Source organism: Phaethon aethereus (assembly GCF_964289735.1).
Source record: "Phaethon aethereus genome assembly, chromosome: 3".
Taxonomy (NCBI): Eukaryota; Metazoa; Chordata; class Aves; order Phaethontiformes; family Phaethontidae; genus Phaethon; species Phaethon aethereus.
Genome location: NC_138576.1, coordinates 94,049,541 through 94,065,401, shown reverse-complemented (window position 1 = coordinate 94,065,401; position 15,861 = coordinate 94,049,541). Strand labels below are relative to the sequence as shown.

Below are 15,861 nucleotides of genomic sequence, written 5' to 3'. Positions count from 1 at the left end.
TATTTTTAAACTATTATTACCAATGGATCTTTAACAAAGCCATGCACCCCCACATGGGAATGGGGTTCATAAGGACTATTGTTTATCCAGACAAGAAACCAAATTATTGCCAAAATAAACAAGCTTTGTGGTGCTATTCCTGTCTAGATTATGCACATTTTCTGGAGGGGGGGGGGGGGGGGGGAAAGCCTTAGAGAAAAATCAAAATCAAGAGAGTTAGCCACAACGAACAGTCCTGAAACAAATTTAACACTTCCAAAATACAAACCACCTTTTCTGCATATAATTTTTTTTTGTAGGTAAAATTATTTAGAAAACAACCCACAACACTAGGGATAAATGCAGAATGATGACATTTCTCAGGAATTATATATGATCATTTATTATTAACATCTCCCCCTCCCACAAAACAATATTAATGCTAAGCTGCATTGCAGGAGTCATTTTGTTGGTTTGCAGTTGAGTGCACATAACATTTCAAGACCGTTAACATTAAAGATGTAAGCAAACATCAGAGTCCAAGGATGAACTCAACTAATAAGGAATTCTTGAGCAAGAGAATGAATTGCGTTCAAGTAATGACAACTGTCTTTGCTCTGCTCTGACAAAACTGCAACCACATTTGACTCCGTCAAGACCACCAAATCTGCACGTTGCCTCTAAAAATCCCTGAGTAAGGAGATCTGCATACATGCCACATACAGATGTGTGCACCTTCCTTTTGTATAAAACAACTTTTTTATCCAGAAACTAACAAGCATACATGAGTCTTTGAATGATTTTTTTGCTGCAAAGAGCACCCTAAACTTCTAAACATTATGAGAACATAAGGCTTTTAAAAATAAGATTGCTTTAGGGAGAAGATAAACTGTCCTAAAAATGCATCCCTCGTTGTATCATATTTTGATACAACAGTTGAAATACCCATATTCCATAAGGAATCCAGGCAGAACAATTAAGGGGAAAAGAGTTTTAACCTCCATCTCCTGCTGATGGTTTAACACAGCATTTGTTTGCCAATTCCCAAGGATATGCTGTAAAACTGGTATGCCTGGGCCCTTTCCGAGATGGACTAAATGTTGTTGAGGATGAGATTCTCATTTTCTGTACTTAAAAGACTCATTAATTTAATCAAAAGGCTATTTAGAGATATCTCTTAGACTACGAAGTTGATAAATATTTTTGAAATCTAGTTTTTGCTAATCCACAATTGACCTACATTTTTAAAGAAGAGGAAAGAACATTGTATCCTTCTCACAAAGCATGAGATTTCATCCTTTTGACCCCTTTAAGATCACTACCTTGAATTTAACAGCTCTCATGTACTAGATGGTATCTACACCTACTTTGAAACCATCTCTAGCCAGTATTTCTAGTTACTAACATTCCAGAAAGTAATCGGGCATTTCTGTATGAGGCATGTAGGTTGGTCAGATTGTTTACACACACAAAGAAAAGTGTTATTGAATCCTTTAGCTTTTATTCTATCAGCAGTAATAATTTTATAAATGTGTCTGTTGTATGTTATCTCCTGTACCACGACTATGCTTCTTATATACTTGATGTCTACTCTGGAATATTTTTATGTGAATTCTTTAGCTATCCTTACCAACTGTCTATATTTAATAATTTTTAATTTATACTAATCACCGTTTTCCCCCTTTCCACTTGTCATCAGTGATCCCTCTATGTCCCACTCATGATTACAAAGTCAGGCTGGTGTCTTCCTTCTTCCTTGCTGAATCATGACTGAACACTTCCAACAGTAATTCCAACCCTTTTACACTTTTCTGTATTTTTTTTTTCTCTTAATCAATTCTCCTTTTAATTTTCACTTGTCAAGGAATCCTTACTGAAGAAAAACCATATATGAACATTTAGAGAAAAATGCAGGTAGCTTTGAGGGTTGGATTCAAAGTGCTGTTCTCAGCCTATTCTCTGTTCTCACGACTGAACTCAATGGAGCTGAGAATCACTGAGTAGAAGAGCAAGTAGTAGTCACTAAAGCCTTTTGGACAAGCGTGAATTTACACTTTAAAATATGCTGCCAAGAATCCTGGGGAACTGCTCTTGCTTTAGAAGGATTCTTCTTCTCAATAGGCAAAAAATAAAGACATTCCCAAACAGCCTTCTCTTTCTGTCACTCTCCCTACTCTATGAAATGCCATATGGCACATATTAAAAACTGAAGGAAAAAAAAAAAGAGACATTGCAAGAAGGAAGCTCAACAACTGTCAGAATGCCTATGGCTATTTGATGATTTATCAATTCAGTTAAAGTTACTGAATGTTTACGTTTCTGAAGAAAAATCTTATAGATCTACTATGTGCCTGCTGTAGCCATGACCATCTTCAGCCTGCAGTCATACCATTTTACAAAATAACCTTTCTACACTTTTTCATAGACAAACATGCATTTTCTTTGCACTACACATGTTGACAACATAGCTCCAAACCCAGGAACTACAGCAGTTGTTGTTTTTTAAATACTATTACAGATCTAGAACAATACTTTTAAAATAAACAGAAAGGAAACACTAAAAAAAGGCACTGCTAAAATGCAGTCTAGCTATTCTCTTAATGTCTTTACTGTTCTCACAGTTTTGGAAGATATATCTCTTTAAATGAAACTGTACTTCATTAGTTCTTCTTAAATTCCTCTATCTACCACTATCAGCACAAAACTTTAACAAATCATGTAGTACCTTAAAGCCTAATTAGAGGAATGTCTGTGATGCTACTTAATGCAGCACTACATGGCAATTACCAAGCAAGGCAAGTAGAAGAAAGCATCACAAAATCAGATCACCTACATCTTTAGGCATTTTAAATTTTCATATCTCCCAACATCAAACTTTCCATTTAAAATTCTTTCTCTAACTTGGCTGGTAAGTACAGGCTCAGCTTCTGGGATCATCATTATCTCCACAAGTAACTGAGCTTTATGAGAGCTGCTGAAAGGCTGTCTAGTGGTGAGCATTGCTTAATGGCAGAGTCAACTCACTGTACATAAGGTGCAGTAAATGTAACAAATTAGTTATACACTAGAAAAGAACTGTCTTTTCTGGGGGGATGCTGTCTTCATTGGGGACAGAAAGCTGTGAGATCCCATCCAAGGAAAAACAGAGTTGAGTAGATATTGCCTTAGTTCTCTCTGTCTGTATCAGGGTGAGTTGAACAAATTTCTAAATCTCCATTGCCTGTAACAAGTTTCAACATGCACCTCATATGTAGGTGCTGACATTTAAGCTGTCTCAGTCTGCATGTTTGTCCCATTCTGTCTGTTTTTCAGTATAAAAGCATATCAATAATGGGGTACCAGTCATTCTTTAATGAAGACCACATTGTCAGCTATGGGAGATCCCAATACTGAAAAGTGGGGTGCAGGTTCAGACCGTAAAGGACAAGGCTGCAACACATTTTAGAGAAATACACGTTTGTTGAGTAAGCATCGCGATCAGCAAGAAATCCAGAACAAACATGCACAAGATAATTTCACCGCACTACTTTGTACATCTTCCTCAGCTTTAATCTCAGTACTTTAAAACACCTCAGGAAGAAAAGTTGGATGTTGGTGACTTGAAGATGTGTATGAAGTCAACCAAGAGACATCTGATAAGCTCCCAGGTGTTTTACCCATCCCTCAAATGCATGTCCAAGGGGTACGGGAGTCTCATAGGACCTGTATCACATCCTTCCAAGCTCATGTGATAAGCCAGCTATCCTCAGACATGTCAAATGCAACCATAGGCCTGTGTGTAGGTGGCTGAATTGAGCACCATCTGACCAACAGTTGCCAAAAAAGCTATTAAAGTGTTACAGTGTGGAAAGAATGGGATGGCTGAAAAACAGTATGAGAATACTCAAATGCTATCAGAAAAATAAAAGGCATGCTTTATCATGGAAAATGGTCTAACTGTGGTTACTCATCATAAAAAGGGTATAGCAAAAGTTATGGGAGTTGAGAAATGATTGACAGGAGGATTCTGGCTCACTAACAGGCATGATACTCACAGTCACTCTTTGCTAAGTCCGCTTCTAATATTCTCAATATTTCAGACTATTCAGGCACTATTTTGAGAGGCAAAGGGATAGACAGAGTGTTAAAGGACAACGCACTCCTCCACTGATCACAGTTGGTGAACCTATTGATTTTATTAGAGCTGATCCTGATATATCGAGTATAACACAAGAGTTAGACCTAGAATCAGTATACTAAGGAAAAAAACACAATAGCTGCCATTTATCAGGAATTAATGCATTAATGCATTGGCCTGCGTCAGACCTTTGATAATGATGCTAACACATACAGAAAAGCTATTTGTGGTGGGTTGACCCTGGCTCGATGCCAGGTGCCCACCAAGCTGCTCTATCACTCCCCTCCTCAGCTGGACAGGGGAGAGAAAATATAACAAAAGGCTCATGGGTCAAGATAAGGACAGGGAGAGATCATTCACCAACTACCATCACAGGCAAAACAGACTCAACCTGGGGAAATTAGTTTAATTTATTATCAATCAAATCAGAGTAGGGTAATGAGAAATAAAACCCAGTATTAAAAAACACCTTCCCCCCCATCCCTCCCTTCTTCCCGGGCTCAGGCTCAACTTCACTCCTGATTTTCTCTACCTTCTCTCCCTGAGCAGCACAGGGGGACAGGGAATGGGGGTTGTGGTCAGTTCATCACACATTGTCTCTGCCGCTCCTTCCTCCTCAGGGGGAGGAGCAGCCACACTCTTCCCCTGCTCCAGCCTGGGGTCTCTCCCACAGGAGACAGTTCTCCACGAACTTCTCCAACGTGAGTCCCTCCCACAGGCTGCAGTTCTTCACAAACTGCTCCAGCCTGGGTCCCTTCCTCAGGGTGCCGTCCTTCACGAACAGATTGCTCCAGCCTGGGTCTCCCACAGGGTCACAGGTCCTACCAGCAAACCTGCTCCAGCATGGTCCCCTCTCTCCATGGGTCCACAGGTCCTGCCAGGAGCCTGCTCCAGCACAGGCTTCCCACGGGATCACAGTCTCCTTCGGGCATCCCCCTGCTCTGGTATGGGGTCCTCCGCAGGCTGCAGGTGGAGATCTGCTCCAGCATGGAGCTCCGTGGCTGCAGGGGCACAGCCGGCCTCACCGTGGGCTTCACCAAGGGCTGCAGGGGAATCTCTGCTTTGGTACCTGGAGGACCTCCTGCCCCTCCTGCTGCCCTGGCCTGGGGGTCTGCAGGGCTGTTTCACATATTCTCACTCCTCTCTCCGGCTGCAATTGCTGTGCGCAGGTTTGAGTTTTTTCCCCTTCTTAAATCTGTTATCCCAGAGATGCTACCACCGTCCCATTGCTGATGGGCTTGGCCTTGGCCAGCAGCAGGCTCATCTTGGAGCCAGCTGGCACTGGCTCTATCTGACACGGGGGGAAGCTTCTAGCAGCTTCTCACAGAAGCCACCCACTACCAAAACCTTGCCATGCGAACACAATACACTACTCCAGGAATTTCGTCAGATTTCTACAGTGTGTTGATATTAATTTTCCTCTTTGTGCAAGACATATGCAACTGAAATTTAAAACAGTTTCCTTAGAATACAAAATGTAAACAGATTGCAAAATAGTATGTTGCTGTATAAAGGCTTTATAGGTATCATTTTAAGCAGTCCTGAATAACTTAATTGCTATTGCCAAAGTGAAGGTGCCCAGTGTCTGTTGAAAGCTAACCCTTCCTATGTTCCCAGTGCTTTTAAGACTCTTACTCCTTTGTAGAGTTTATGTGTGCCTGAGCATGCATAATACTAACATGTATTAGTTTATGTTGTAATGTATCTATTTTCAACAGCAGAAGGACAGATAACAACAAGCATCTTTATTGCTACAGGATCCTTTCAGGCTGTACTCTTAGAATCATAGAATAGTTTGGGTACAAGTCATCTAGTCCAACCCCTGCAATAAGCAAGGACATCTTCATCTCTTTCCCTCAGGTGTCAGCTGAGTAGCATTACCCATCTTTAAGGATTACAGGATTAATGAGTAACTTGACCATAATGACACTAAGCTGTTACTGCTTATGCACTGTGACAATCTGATGAAGTCACTAAACTGATCCTCTGCTCTGACACCATTCTTCTATTAGGCTGTTTCCAAAAATCGTACTGGACTCTTACGAGGAGTAAAAAAGTAGTAATGCTCAGTAGTACAAGGCAGCGAAAAGAGCTGCTCTTAGATATCAAACTACTTGGTTACCATCAGACAATATCGCAAAATGTCCTGAGAAATATTTAAGCAATTGGTCACACCTCTGTTATGCAAAGGCTCTGAAGACCACAGAAGCAGCAAAGCTGACACTAGCCAGGGACATCAGCAACCTTAATATTTCTGGCAACTGAATATTTACGCTGAGACACATCCCATTTAACCTTTTGTGCCTTCTTGAGCCATCAAAGTTAGGAGTCTTGTTACCTGAGGTTTCACAGTGAGTGAGGAGCGGCTCACCCAGCAAGCCATTCAGGCCATCCACAGGCCAACCTGCCATAAAGGTGTCTCTCATCACTGACTACTAGGCTCCTGACTCAGGCACCTCAGTAAGATTTGGTGAGTGGGATGAACCCCTAACCTTAGATCCAAAGGGTCTATGAACACTGACCCATTGCATCCCATACCACAAGACATCCTCCAATAACAAAATTATGTTTAGAATAAAAAAAGCCCCAAAAACTGTAGTCATTACAAAAATTTTCATCATTTCCAAACATGAGGAGACTGCTCTCTGATTACTGTAACATTACCACAGTGCTCATTTTTGTGTAAAAAAGTTTACAAAAAGAATAAAATAGGAATAGATTCTTTCAAATGGATACCCATTAACATACAAATAATAGCTTGTAATCCAGACCTTCCTGGACTAGTTAAAAAACATGAAAAATATAAACTATCTAAGTTTTTCTGGCACTGGCTACATCACATGAAATTGGAAAGTTTTCTAGGGAGTTGACCTTGAGGAGGTGACACAATATGAGAATATTGGGAAGGATATTATTCAGAGTTTGAGTAATAAATTAGGTCATAGGAGACGAGTGAAAAGTACAAGACTCAAATCCTGCGAGTTCTGAAGGAAGAAAGGATCAGAGTCAGTGCTAATGAGTAGGAAGGATAAAGGTTCCTCTGCAGAGAATGTACAGTTAGAAATCCATTAAAAAACCCACACAGCTTCAACACTTCTCATTGTGCTTCTTTCAACACCACGTAATAGCTGTATAAATTGTAGCACAAGCTGCGTAAACCTAAAATACAGTCAGTGCTCTGGTCATGTCCACTTCCAAGCAACGAAAGCGTGCACCCAACTCTCCTGAGCTGTGTACATCCCCATTGACAAGCTTCGCACCACAGTGTTGTACCTGACGCTGTGCACTGAAACGTGTGCAAGTACAAAAAAAATCCCTCCGCCCCAGTCGTCACAATATACATTCTTGGACCTATGTAACTTCCGATTAGATTGAAAAAAGGTGTTCTTGCACCTACATATATAGCATCTAACATAACAAACTGAATTTAATATAATCAAACAGTAAGAGAGACAACAGACATATACTAACTGCAGAAAGATAATATTACAGGCTGTGTTATGCAGCTGCTCTACTTTGGTTCCCTACACCAGCAGTCTACAAAAGCAGGGTGTGCTCACCCCAGGTGGTCTGCAAGACAACCTACTGGGATGCTAGAAAGAAATATGTTTTGTACCATTAATAAATACATTTTCAAAACAGAGTTTACTTCATCTTTAACTCATCCATTTTTAAATTCTATTTTATATATGCTTTATAATGTACATATGATATATACAGTAGTACATGTATATAACTTATAAATAAACATATATATATGTATAGGGGGTGCGTGCTCAAAAATTTTTTACTGCTAGGGATGTACAATTGAAGAAGTTTGGAGACCACTGCCCTATACAATCTATGGACAGAGGTAGTCCCTCTCAGAGAGACGTCAGAGAACTTGTGTTCCCAAATTATCAAATGAGAAGTTGCTGAAAGTTCCCTTAAACTTGAAATACCTGAAAAATATAAAATATAAAAATTTTACTTCATAGCTCAGCTTATCATCTTTAAATTAAACTAAAAATACAACCAACATGACAAACTAACAAAGTATTTGGCTGAATAAAAAACAGATGAGAAATACTCTCTGTGACTGGGCTTCTTAAAACTTAACCCCCTTCCTGTGCAAGCAGCAAATACCGGATTTTCCTTCTATTCATTGACTGGCATCCTTCAAGACTTTGGTTTGTAGAAAAAAAAAAAAGGTTGCAATTCCCATGGACTTCAACTTGATTACCATTCGTAAATCCCTGGTTGAAAGTTCACAGTTCCCTTTTAACAGTTCAGATTTTTTTATGTATAGATAGAAAACCCAAAGAATTTAAACGTGTGCATAATGAAGATATAGTTCACGTTCCAAAAGAAAGATCCAGAAATCTCTGTGCCTCTATGCTACAAAACAGGCCTCTCAGAGTGATACTCAAATCTAAGAACTAATTATAGGTGGGATGGATAGGTGAAAGTTATACAGGCTACACTGTGCAGAGACAGAGGAATTATCTGGAGCAGAATAAACAAAACCAGAATAGACAGTAGAGAGGCTGAAGGTGAAAGACTGCAATCAATAGAGCAGTGATAGCTGCTTGCTTCCTTCTGATTGTGTAATGTCCAAAAGGACATATTAAACACAAACCCATTTGCTAAGAAAACTACGATAAATGCCATATTTTAACCAGTAAAGAAATTTGTCAGGCTCTTCTGTGCTTGCATAATGCAAAGGCAACTTTCTTTTTTAAGCCAAAGTTGGCATATACTTGATCGTCAGTGAGGTATGTGCACAGACATTTGGTTTAGCAATAACAAAATTATAGCTGTACAAGGTAGTGTGTTTATTTGAATATTCAACAATGTAATCATTCAAATAAACGCACTTAGTTCTCTTTTTACAGTACTTCATCAGATGTACATACACTAATCCCTATAAATTAAAACCATATACAGTAAAATAAAGCATTATGCATTTTAACTTTGTGTTCTGTTTTGCTTTAACTTTGAGGGAAACATACTCCATGTGTTTTTGAATGGCTGCAGGTGTGGATTTTGTACCATTTCCATTTGTGGTTTTTCCTATGACTGCACATCCAAAAAACTGCGTTCTCTATAATATAGAGTTTGGCGAGTGTTTTGAGAGCAGATGGACTTCTGCTTCACAGTGATGGTCTGGAGTCCTTAAGGTGAGCAAGGAAGTGGAAATGAGTTGCTAACAGGCTTGTCTAAGTTCAACCTCATTAAAATCATCTGGCTGAACAATGTATTTTCTTTAAATTAGCATCTGGCCTCTGTTAGAGTCAGAGGGAAAGATGTCACATTTGAATAATTATTTTAAGATTATGAAGAAAGAGCTCACAGATGCTGTAAGCTGTATGGTAGAAACCAGAACTATTTGTTGATGACAAGTACTGATAAATACATGGGGGAAAGAAAGCATTCCTTCTGAACAGATGTGGTTATCAACAACAACAAAATCCTTAAGATATATTTTTTCTTTGTAATTTGAGTATAGGTGACCAATAATTGAAAATACATTAAAACCCTGAGTGCTGCTCAGACCACAGAGTGGTACATTACAGGGTAGAATTTCAGTCCACTAGTGGTTCAGATTAGGAAAGCCTACACTACAGTACCTGGATTTAAGTAAATGAATTAATTCTCCTGTTTGCTCAAATTTACTTTATAGAACAAAGGGAGAATGGAAAAAAGGAATGTCTGTTAAACTGAGGCTCATGATAAGGGGTTCCTCCCAAATTGTTTTGCATTGGCTCTTCAGGCTGGGAACTTTTTCCTAGGATCTTCCATAAGGCAGATGATGTAAAATAGTTCCACCATTATTGTTGCTTCTTTCTATTTTAGACACTCAGTCTAGTGTCTGAAGAAAAATACTTGGCCTTCATTTTGCTACAGCTATTACAATGCTGCTGCATGAATAAATATTTCAAGCATGGTCATCATTTATACAGATTAAATTTCAAATTAGCAGCTAAAGCAGTGAATAAACTCTAACATCCTGATCCTTTTCTTTTCTTTTGTTTTTTTCCTGAGACACACACACTCTGACAGACTAACTTCCTTGACTACTGTTGCAGAAAGTTTAAAAAGTTAATCTGTTAACCAAGTTGTCCGAGCATTCTGAAATTTTCAAGTGTCTGCCAGTGTCTGTTAAAAGAAAAAATATTTCATCTGGCAGCAAAAAGAGCATAAAATAATAAAGCCTGACAAGGCAGAAATGATAATTACTGCAGGAACAGTAGAAACAAAACTTTTACCAAATAAGGCTACAAGGTAGCCACTACAGAGCCAGTAAAAGGACTAAACTGGTAATACTGGCGGAATAGCGAGGTTCTTACATCATAACTACTTCAGAAAAGGATGATAGTATGGCACGTTCAAGTGCAAAAACCAAGGATATTTCAAAGTAACACTTCACTCTTACCCAAGCGAGAGAATACACTACTAAAAACAGACTATGAATTATCATACGCTGTTCTTGAGCTAAGCAGTTATTCCAGAAATAAGCTCCTCATCAATTAGGATGTCTGATGGAACATAATTAGGTTGAAAACCAAAGCATTAAAAAAAAAACCCCTCAGTTATGTTACCAAAAGGAATTCAAAAATCTCTGCATGACATTTGTTACCAATTATTTTAAATCCTCCATTTGAGAAACTACATGTACATCTGCTAAATCTCAGCTGAAGCCATAGGAATAGCGTTTTGCTGGGGCGCGGGTTACATAGATCAGTCATGATGGGTCATCTACCCAGATTGACACCATTCAAGTAGTAAATGCCACTTCATAATAGAGAAGAAAGGATCTCTTCAAACCATGTTGCCATTCTAGCAACTCTTCCTAAACCCAGTACAACAAAACAAAGAATAAAATATAATGGGTGGAAAACTAAACAGTGTACATCTCAAGCTGCCAGAAGACTCTCTAAATTCTCAAATCTGCACAAATACTTCTACAAGCTCTTGGTCTTTTATATGCCTTTATATGTCATCAAATTTGCCCTCCAATATTGTTTACAATAAATGTCTTTTCATACCAAACAATATTGAAAATCTTCGTCAAATGTCAGTCTTACAGTACCTCTTAAATGTAATAGGATATGTGTAGTATGTATCATATGGAGCAAAGAAACAACAACTTCATTACATAGCAAATGGCAGCAAGAAAACACCATTCATTGCTCTTGGATTTCCTGTCATCCACAAACTACAGATAAAAATACGCTGGCTTTCTTACACGTCATTCCCATTTTTAACCAACACAATTCTTTGGTAAGACCAGAAGTGCTTTAATAAAAAGTAATGCTATTTTCTACAGCATTGATAGAATATCATGATCATGTGTGTCTGAATAAAATTCAGAAATCCTATCAACTTTTTGTAAAATAACTGCTTTACATTTTCACAGTTCTAAATAATTATGCTCTCTAGATTCTTTCCTAGATAGGAAATTCTGTTAGAATAATAATTACATAGCGAGTCTTTTTACTAAATTCCCTTTGAATATCCTATTGTTTTTAAATACATTGGTCAAATTTTCCTTCATTACTTTCAACAGAAGACCAAATAAAATTTGAGCAAAATGTTTATGCTGCTTCTTGGAAGTTTCTGTCTATACATAATTGGAAACTTCTGGACAACCTCAATTATCCAAAAACATTTATACAGAGTCAACATAGTAAAGCGGGAAAAAATTTTAATACAAAATTCAATAGAGAGAGTGCCCAAATTCAGTAGGCAATATAATTTGAGCATTATAACAACAGGGTACATGATATGCAGATCACTGATTTATGCTGAAAGTTTTAAAATTTATGATTAAATAAATGTATCTGGATCCTTCAAAATACAGAGGACTGGATACATTTTCACTTCAGACACCATGACACCAAATGACGTCTGGGAGATTCTTATTAACATGTTAATATAGGACCAGAGGCAAATGGACCTTTTATAGGTGAGAAGACAGGAGGATGGATAAACATCTTTTCATTCTCTTCTAGTCTCACAAGGAAGACTGGCTCACACAGACAGCAGGTGAGAACACACACATCTGACATTCTCAACCTCACAGTTCCCTACAAAGGCCATGAAGCTGTAGGAGAAACACTAACTTTCACTCACATTCAATGAAACAAGAAATAACGGGTTCCTAAAAATCTGCCCTTCTTCCAAGGGAAAGCACACAACAAAAATATTCTGTCATCCCCAGTAGAGGCCTAAGTAAACTATGCTTGTGCACTGCAAAGCCAGGAGGAAGGACAACTGTGCCGGCTATATGAAATGGATAAGAAGAAAAGGGGAACGGAATGTTAAAAGAAGAGATACTGATGTGTGTTAAAGAGTAACATAAAGGGGAACAGCAGAGTAATAATTCTATCACCACCTCTGCCACAATTGTCTCCTATGTTCTCATGAAAAATTCTTAAATTCTCCTTGGTCTCCATCTGCAGAATGCTGCTATTTCCCTGTTTGACACAGATACTGCCAAGTGCTCAGACACAAAATTCCTACAGAAAGATATGCACTTCCACTGAATAGCATGCAACTCTTGTTAACTTCTCATTTATAACAGTTTGAATGGACTGCTTTAAATGAGACACAGGGCTGCAAATGAACAGTGAATATAAACCTAAGTATTAAATGACCCCTTCCTTTACTAAGTTCTGTCATTCCTGTGCAATGAATGAGGCAGGGATCCTGTGGAAAAAATAGAATGTAAATCTGTAATTAAACACATACGCAAAATAGGGAAAAAAAGAAAGAGCATGAAGAACATTAATTTGGGCATTTCCTAATCCCTTACTCCTTCATTTTACAGTTACAAATTAGTCTCTGTCCTCCCACCCCTTACAGAGAGAAAATTCATTTCAAAAATAGGTATTTTGGAATGTGGGATAATTTTGAGGAGAAACAGGACACATCACTGAGTAACTTTAACAGTGAATGAGACAGAAACCTCATATCTTATTCTATATGCACCCTTTCCTATGTACATAGGAAAGTCTCTGTAGATATATCAGGACTGAAATACGATACAAACTGCACATGGATCAATACAATAGAATAATGAGAATCATCTATTCAGCAAAAGTTTCCACTCAGATTAAATGCTTTCATTCTCCAAGCCAATGAAATATTGGAGGTTGATTAGTTTAACTGTACAACATATCCCATTCACAAAATGAAACTGCAAAAAACCCCAAAGTTTCACTGAAGCAGACTGGCAATTACGGAGATCCTTCCTTTTAAACACCAAGCTTTTATCACCTTCAACTGAAGTGCTAGAGCTCTTCATGAGAATAGCCAAAATCTCAGCTACCTGCAAAGCTACATTTCCCCCCAATCTGTTCTTGTTGTGGGGTTTTGCTTTTTTAATGGCTTATCCATATCTTATAAAATTTTCAGGAAACAGGATTTGTTCCTTGCCTGGACTCATTGCTACCAAGTTTCAGCTGAAATGACAAACTGAGCAAATTTTAAGAATCTGAAATAACCCATGGGAAAACTTGACTAGCTTTAGTACAGGCACTGTAACTTACTCTCTCTGAAAATAAAGTGTTCACAAAGCTCAGCACAAAGTTTAAAACATGAACACAAAATTTTACTCTGGTTCATTATTAGAAATAATGGATTATTAAGAACAAAGCAAAGTGATTGCTAACTGCAATCTGTCATCAGTGAATCTAAATTCATTGTGTACTAGAATACTGCTCCTGCTACAGAAATGCATTTACGACCTAACAACCCAAAACAGTTTCCTAATTCCCCCACTCAGAGTAGGTATCTATTATTAGTAATAGAAGTAAGTTTTCCAAATAGGGCATGTGAATTTATCTTTTCTGGTTTTAGAAAGAACAAATAGTTTAAAAAAAAAAAAAACCAACTGAAAAAGTGCTGTTCATTGCTTTACATATGTATAAACTGACATGACATTCTGTTTCATGGTTGCACTTTTAAAATGTCAAATGATCAGAATAAGAATTTCCATGCATTTTGGATAAACAGTAAGTAAACAAGTTTAGAACAGGAACTTAAAAGCAAAAAGTACAAGCAAAACATAATACAGATGTTAGAACTATAACAAAAATAAATGATCTCAGAAGACCCAAATTACTTCTGCTTTATGTATCAGAAGACACCTCTATCAGGACAAGCCTAAGCTAAGGAGAGGCACTAGTTAGAGAACAGACATAAAAATTATTTCAGTAGTATATATTTTAAACCCTGATTCAAAAGCTCCTGAAAATCTGTGATCAGTGAAAGAACTAAATCTACAGGTGTATGATCTCTCCTCTCTGGCTATTAAGAAGTTAAGTTCACTCAGCATTTTTAACTGGAGAGCCTTGAAGTCACAGTTTAGACCTCTTATTCCTCTTCTGTAAAAATGTCGATACATAGAGCTTTGGTGAATGCTTTTGGTCTTTTAAGGATAACAGGGAAGACAGCTACAGGCAGGTTAGAAGTCCCTATACATGTGTAGCGACTTGTTTTTATACATTTTAAAGATAACACTCCCTTATCTTTCCATCAAATACTATCCTAGGTTGCTTTTGTTGAATATTTCTAGCAGCCTATTGTACACAGTGCATCACGAGCTGCATGGCCTGAGGCCAGGAAGGAAGGTGTGGAACATGTCTTCACAGGTCCATTTCCAGCCTCCAAGTATTTGAGAGAAGGTCATGTTACAGCACAGATTTACATAGCAGACAAATTACATGACTGCCCATTCTCAGCATTTCATAATTTCAATAAAAAATTAGGTCAAATGAAAGGAAGGCGGGGGGAGAATAACCCCATGCTTTCACAGTTGTCAGGAAGTTAAACAAAAAACTTACTTAGCTGTAGATCTTGCCGAAGCATTGGTAAAAATCTGTATTGACAGTAAACACAAATTTAAAGTATTTGATACTTTCCTTTACAAAATCCTTTTCTTTTTTAATGCCTCAGAACAACCATAAACCCAAAACGTGCCATATTGCTCTTTTAAAACACTGTTTTTATTATCATTGGTCCAAAACACATGTATGCGAACAAACATATTATCAAGGAACTTGTTACTCATTTCAAGAGCTTTCACCCACAGTCTTATAGTCAAGTAAGAATGTTAAGAGAAGGAACTGTTCTTTGTATCGTCTGTGCGGATGAAAAGAAGAATAATTTGGAATAGCTTTTTCCTCCCTCAGAGCCTGAAATATAGTGCGCTTTAAAAAGGGCAGTATTGGCCAGCCTCAGCACTGCCTGACATTATGTTTATACTAGATGGAGACTAAAATTACAATGTTCACATCAGGCATTCTTTGAGTACAAATCGGCAAAATAATTAATTTTTTAAAGTTTTTTTAGAAAACAATACTATGATATTTTCAGGATAACAACGAAATACTTTCCAATAGCAATCAAGGATATCATAATGTGAAACAAATTTCAAAGTGTTTAGGTATGTATCCATATATCTGTATTTCTCTTAGCTTTCAAGACATACTTGCACACAAATTCCTACCAATATCATATACTGTACAGCTAAAATATGCTAATCTTTATGCTAGATAGCTTTCAGGATTTGTTTCGACACAGCCAAGCAGTTGTAGGGTTTAGACTGGCATACTGCTGATACTCTTATGGAGCAAGCAGAAGGAATATACATTAACAGAGAAATGACAGGCTTCAATATCTTCAATTGGACTTCAAATTATTTCAGTTTCTAAAAATGACAAATATGAAATCAGATTTACTCCTAGCAGAGCAGTAAGTTTTAAGCTGATGTATTTTTA

General features: G+C 37.8%; 1 protein-coding gene across 1 annotated transcript in view; it reads right to left on the bottom strand.

Annotated features, from left to right (window-relative positions):
* Positions 1-15,861, bottom strand: part of LTBP1 (latent transforming growth factor beta binding protein 1) — a gene marked incomplete at both ends in the record, with an annotated part of 200,233 nt that overhangs the window by 117,426 nt on the left and 66,946 nt on the right. The gene's annotated exons all lie outside the window — the stretch shown is intronic.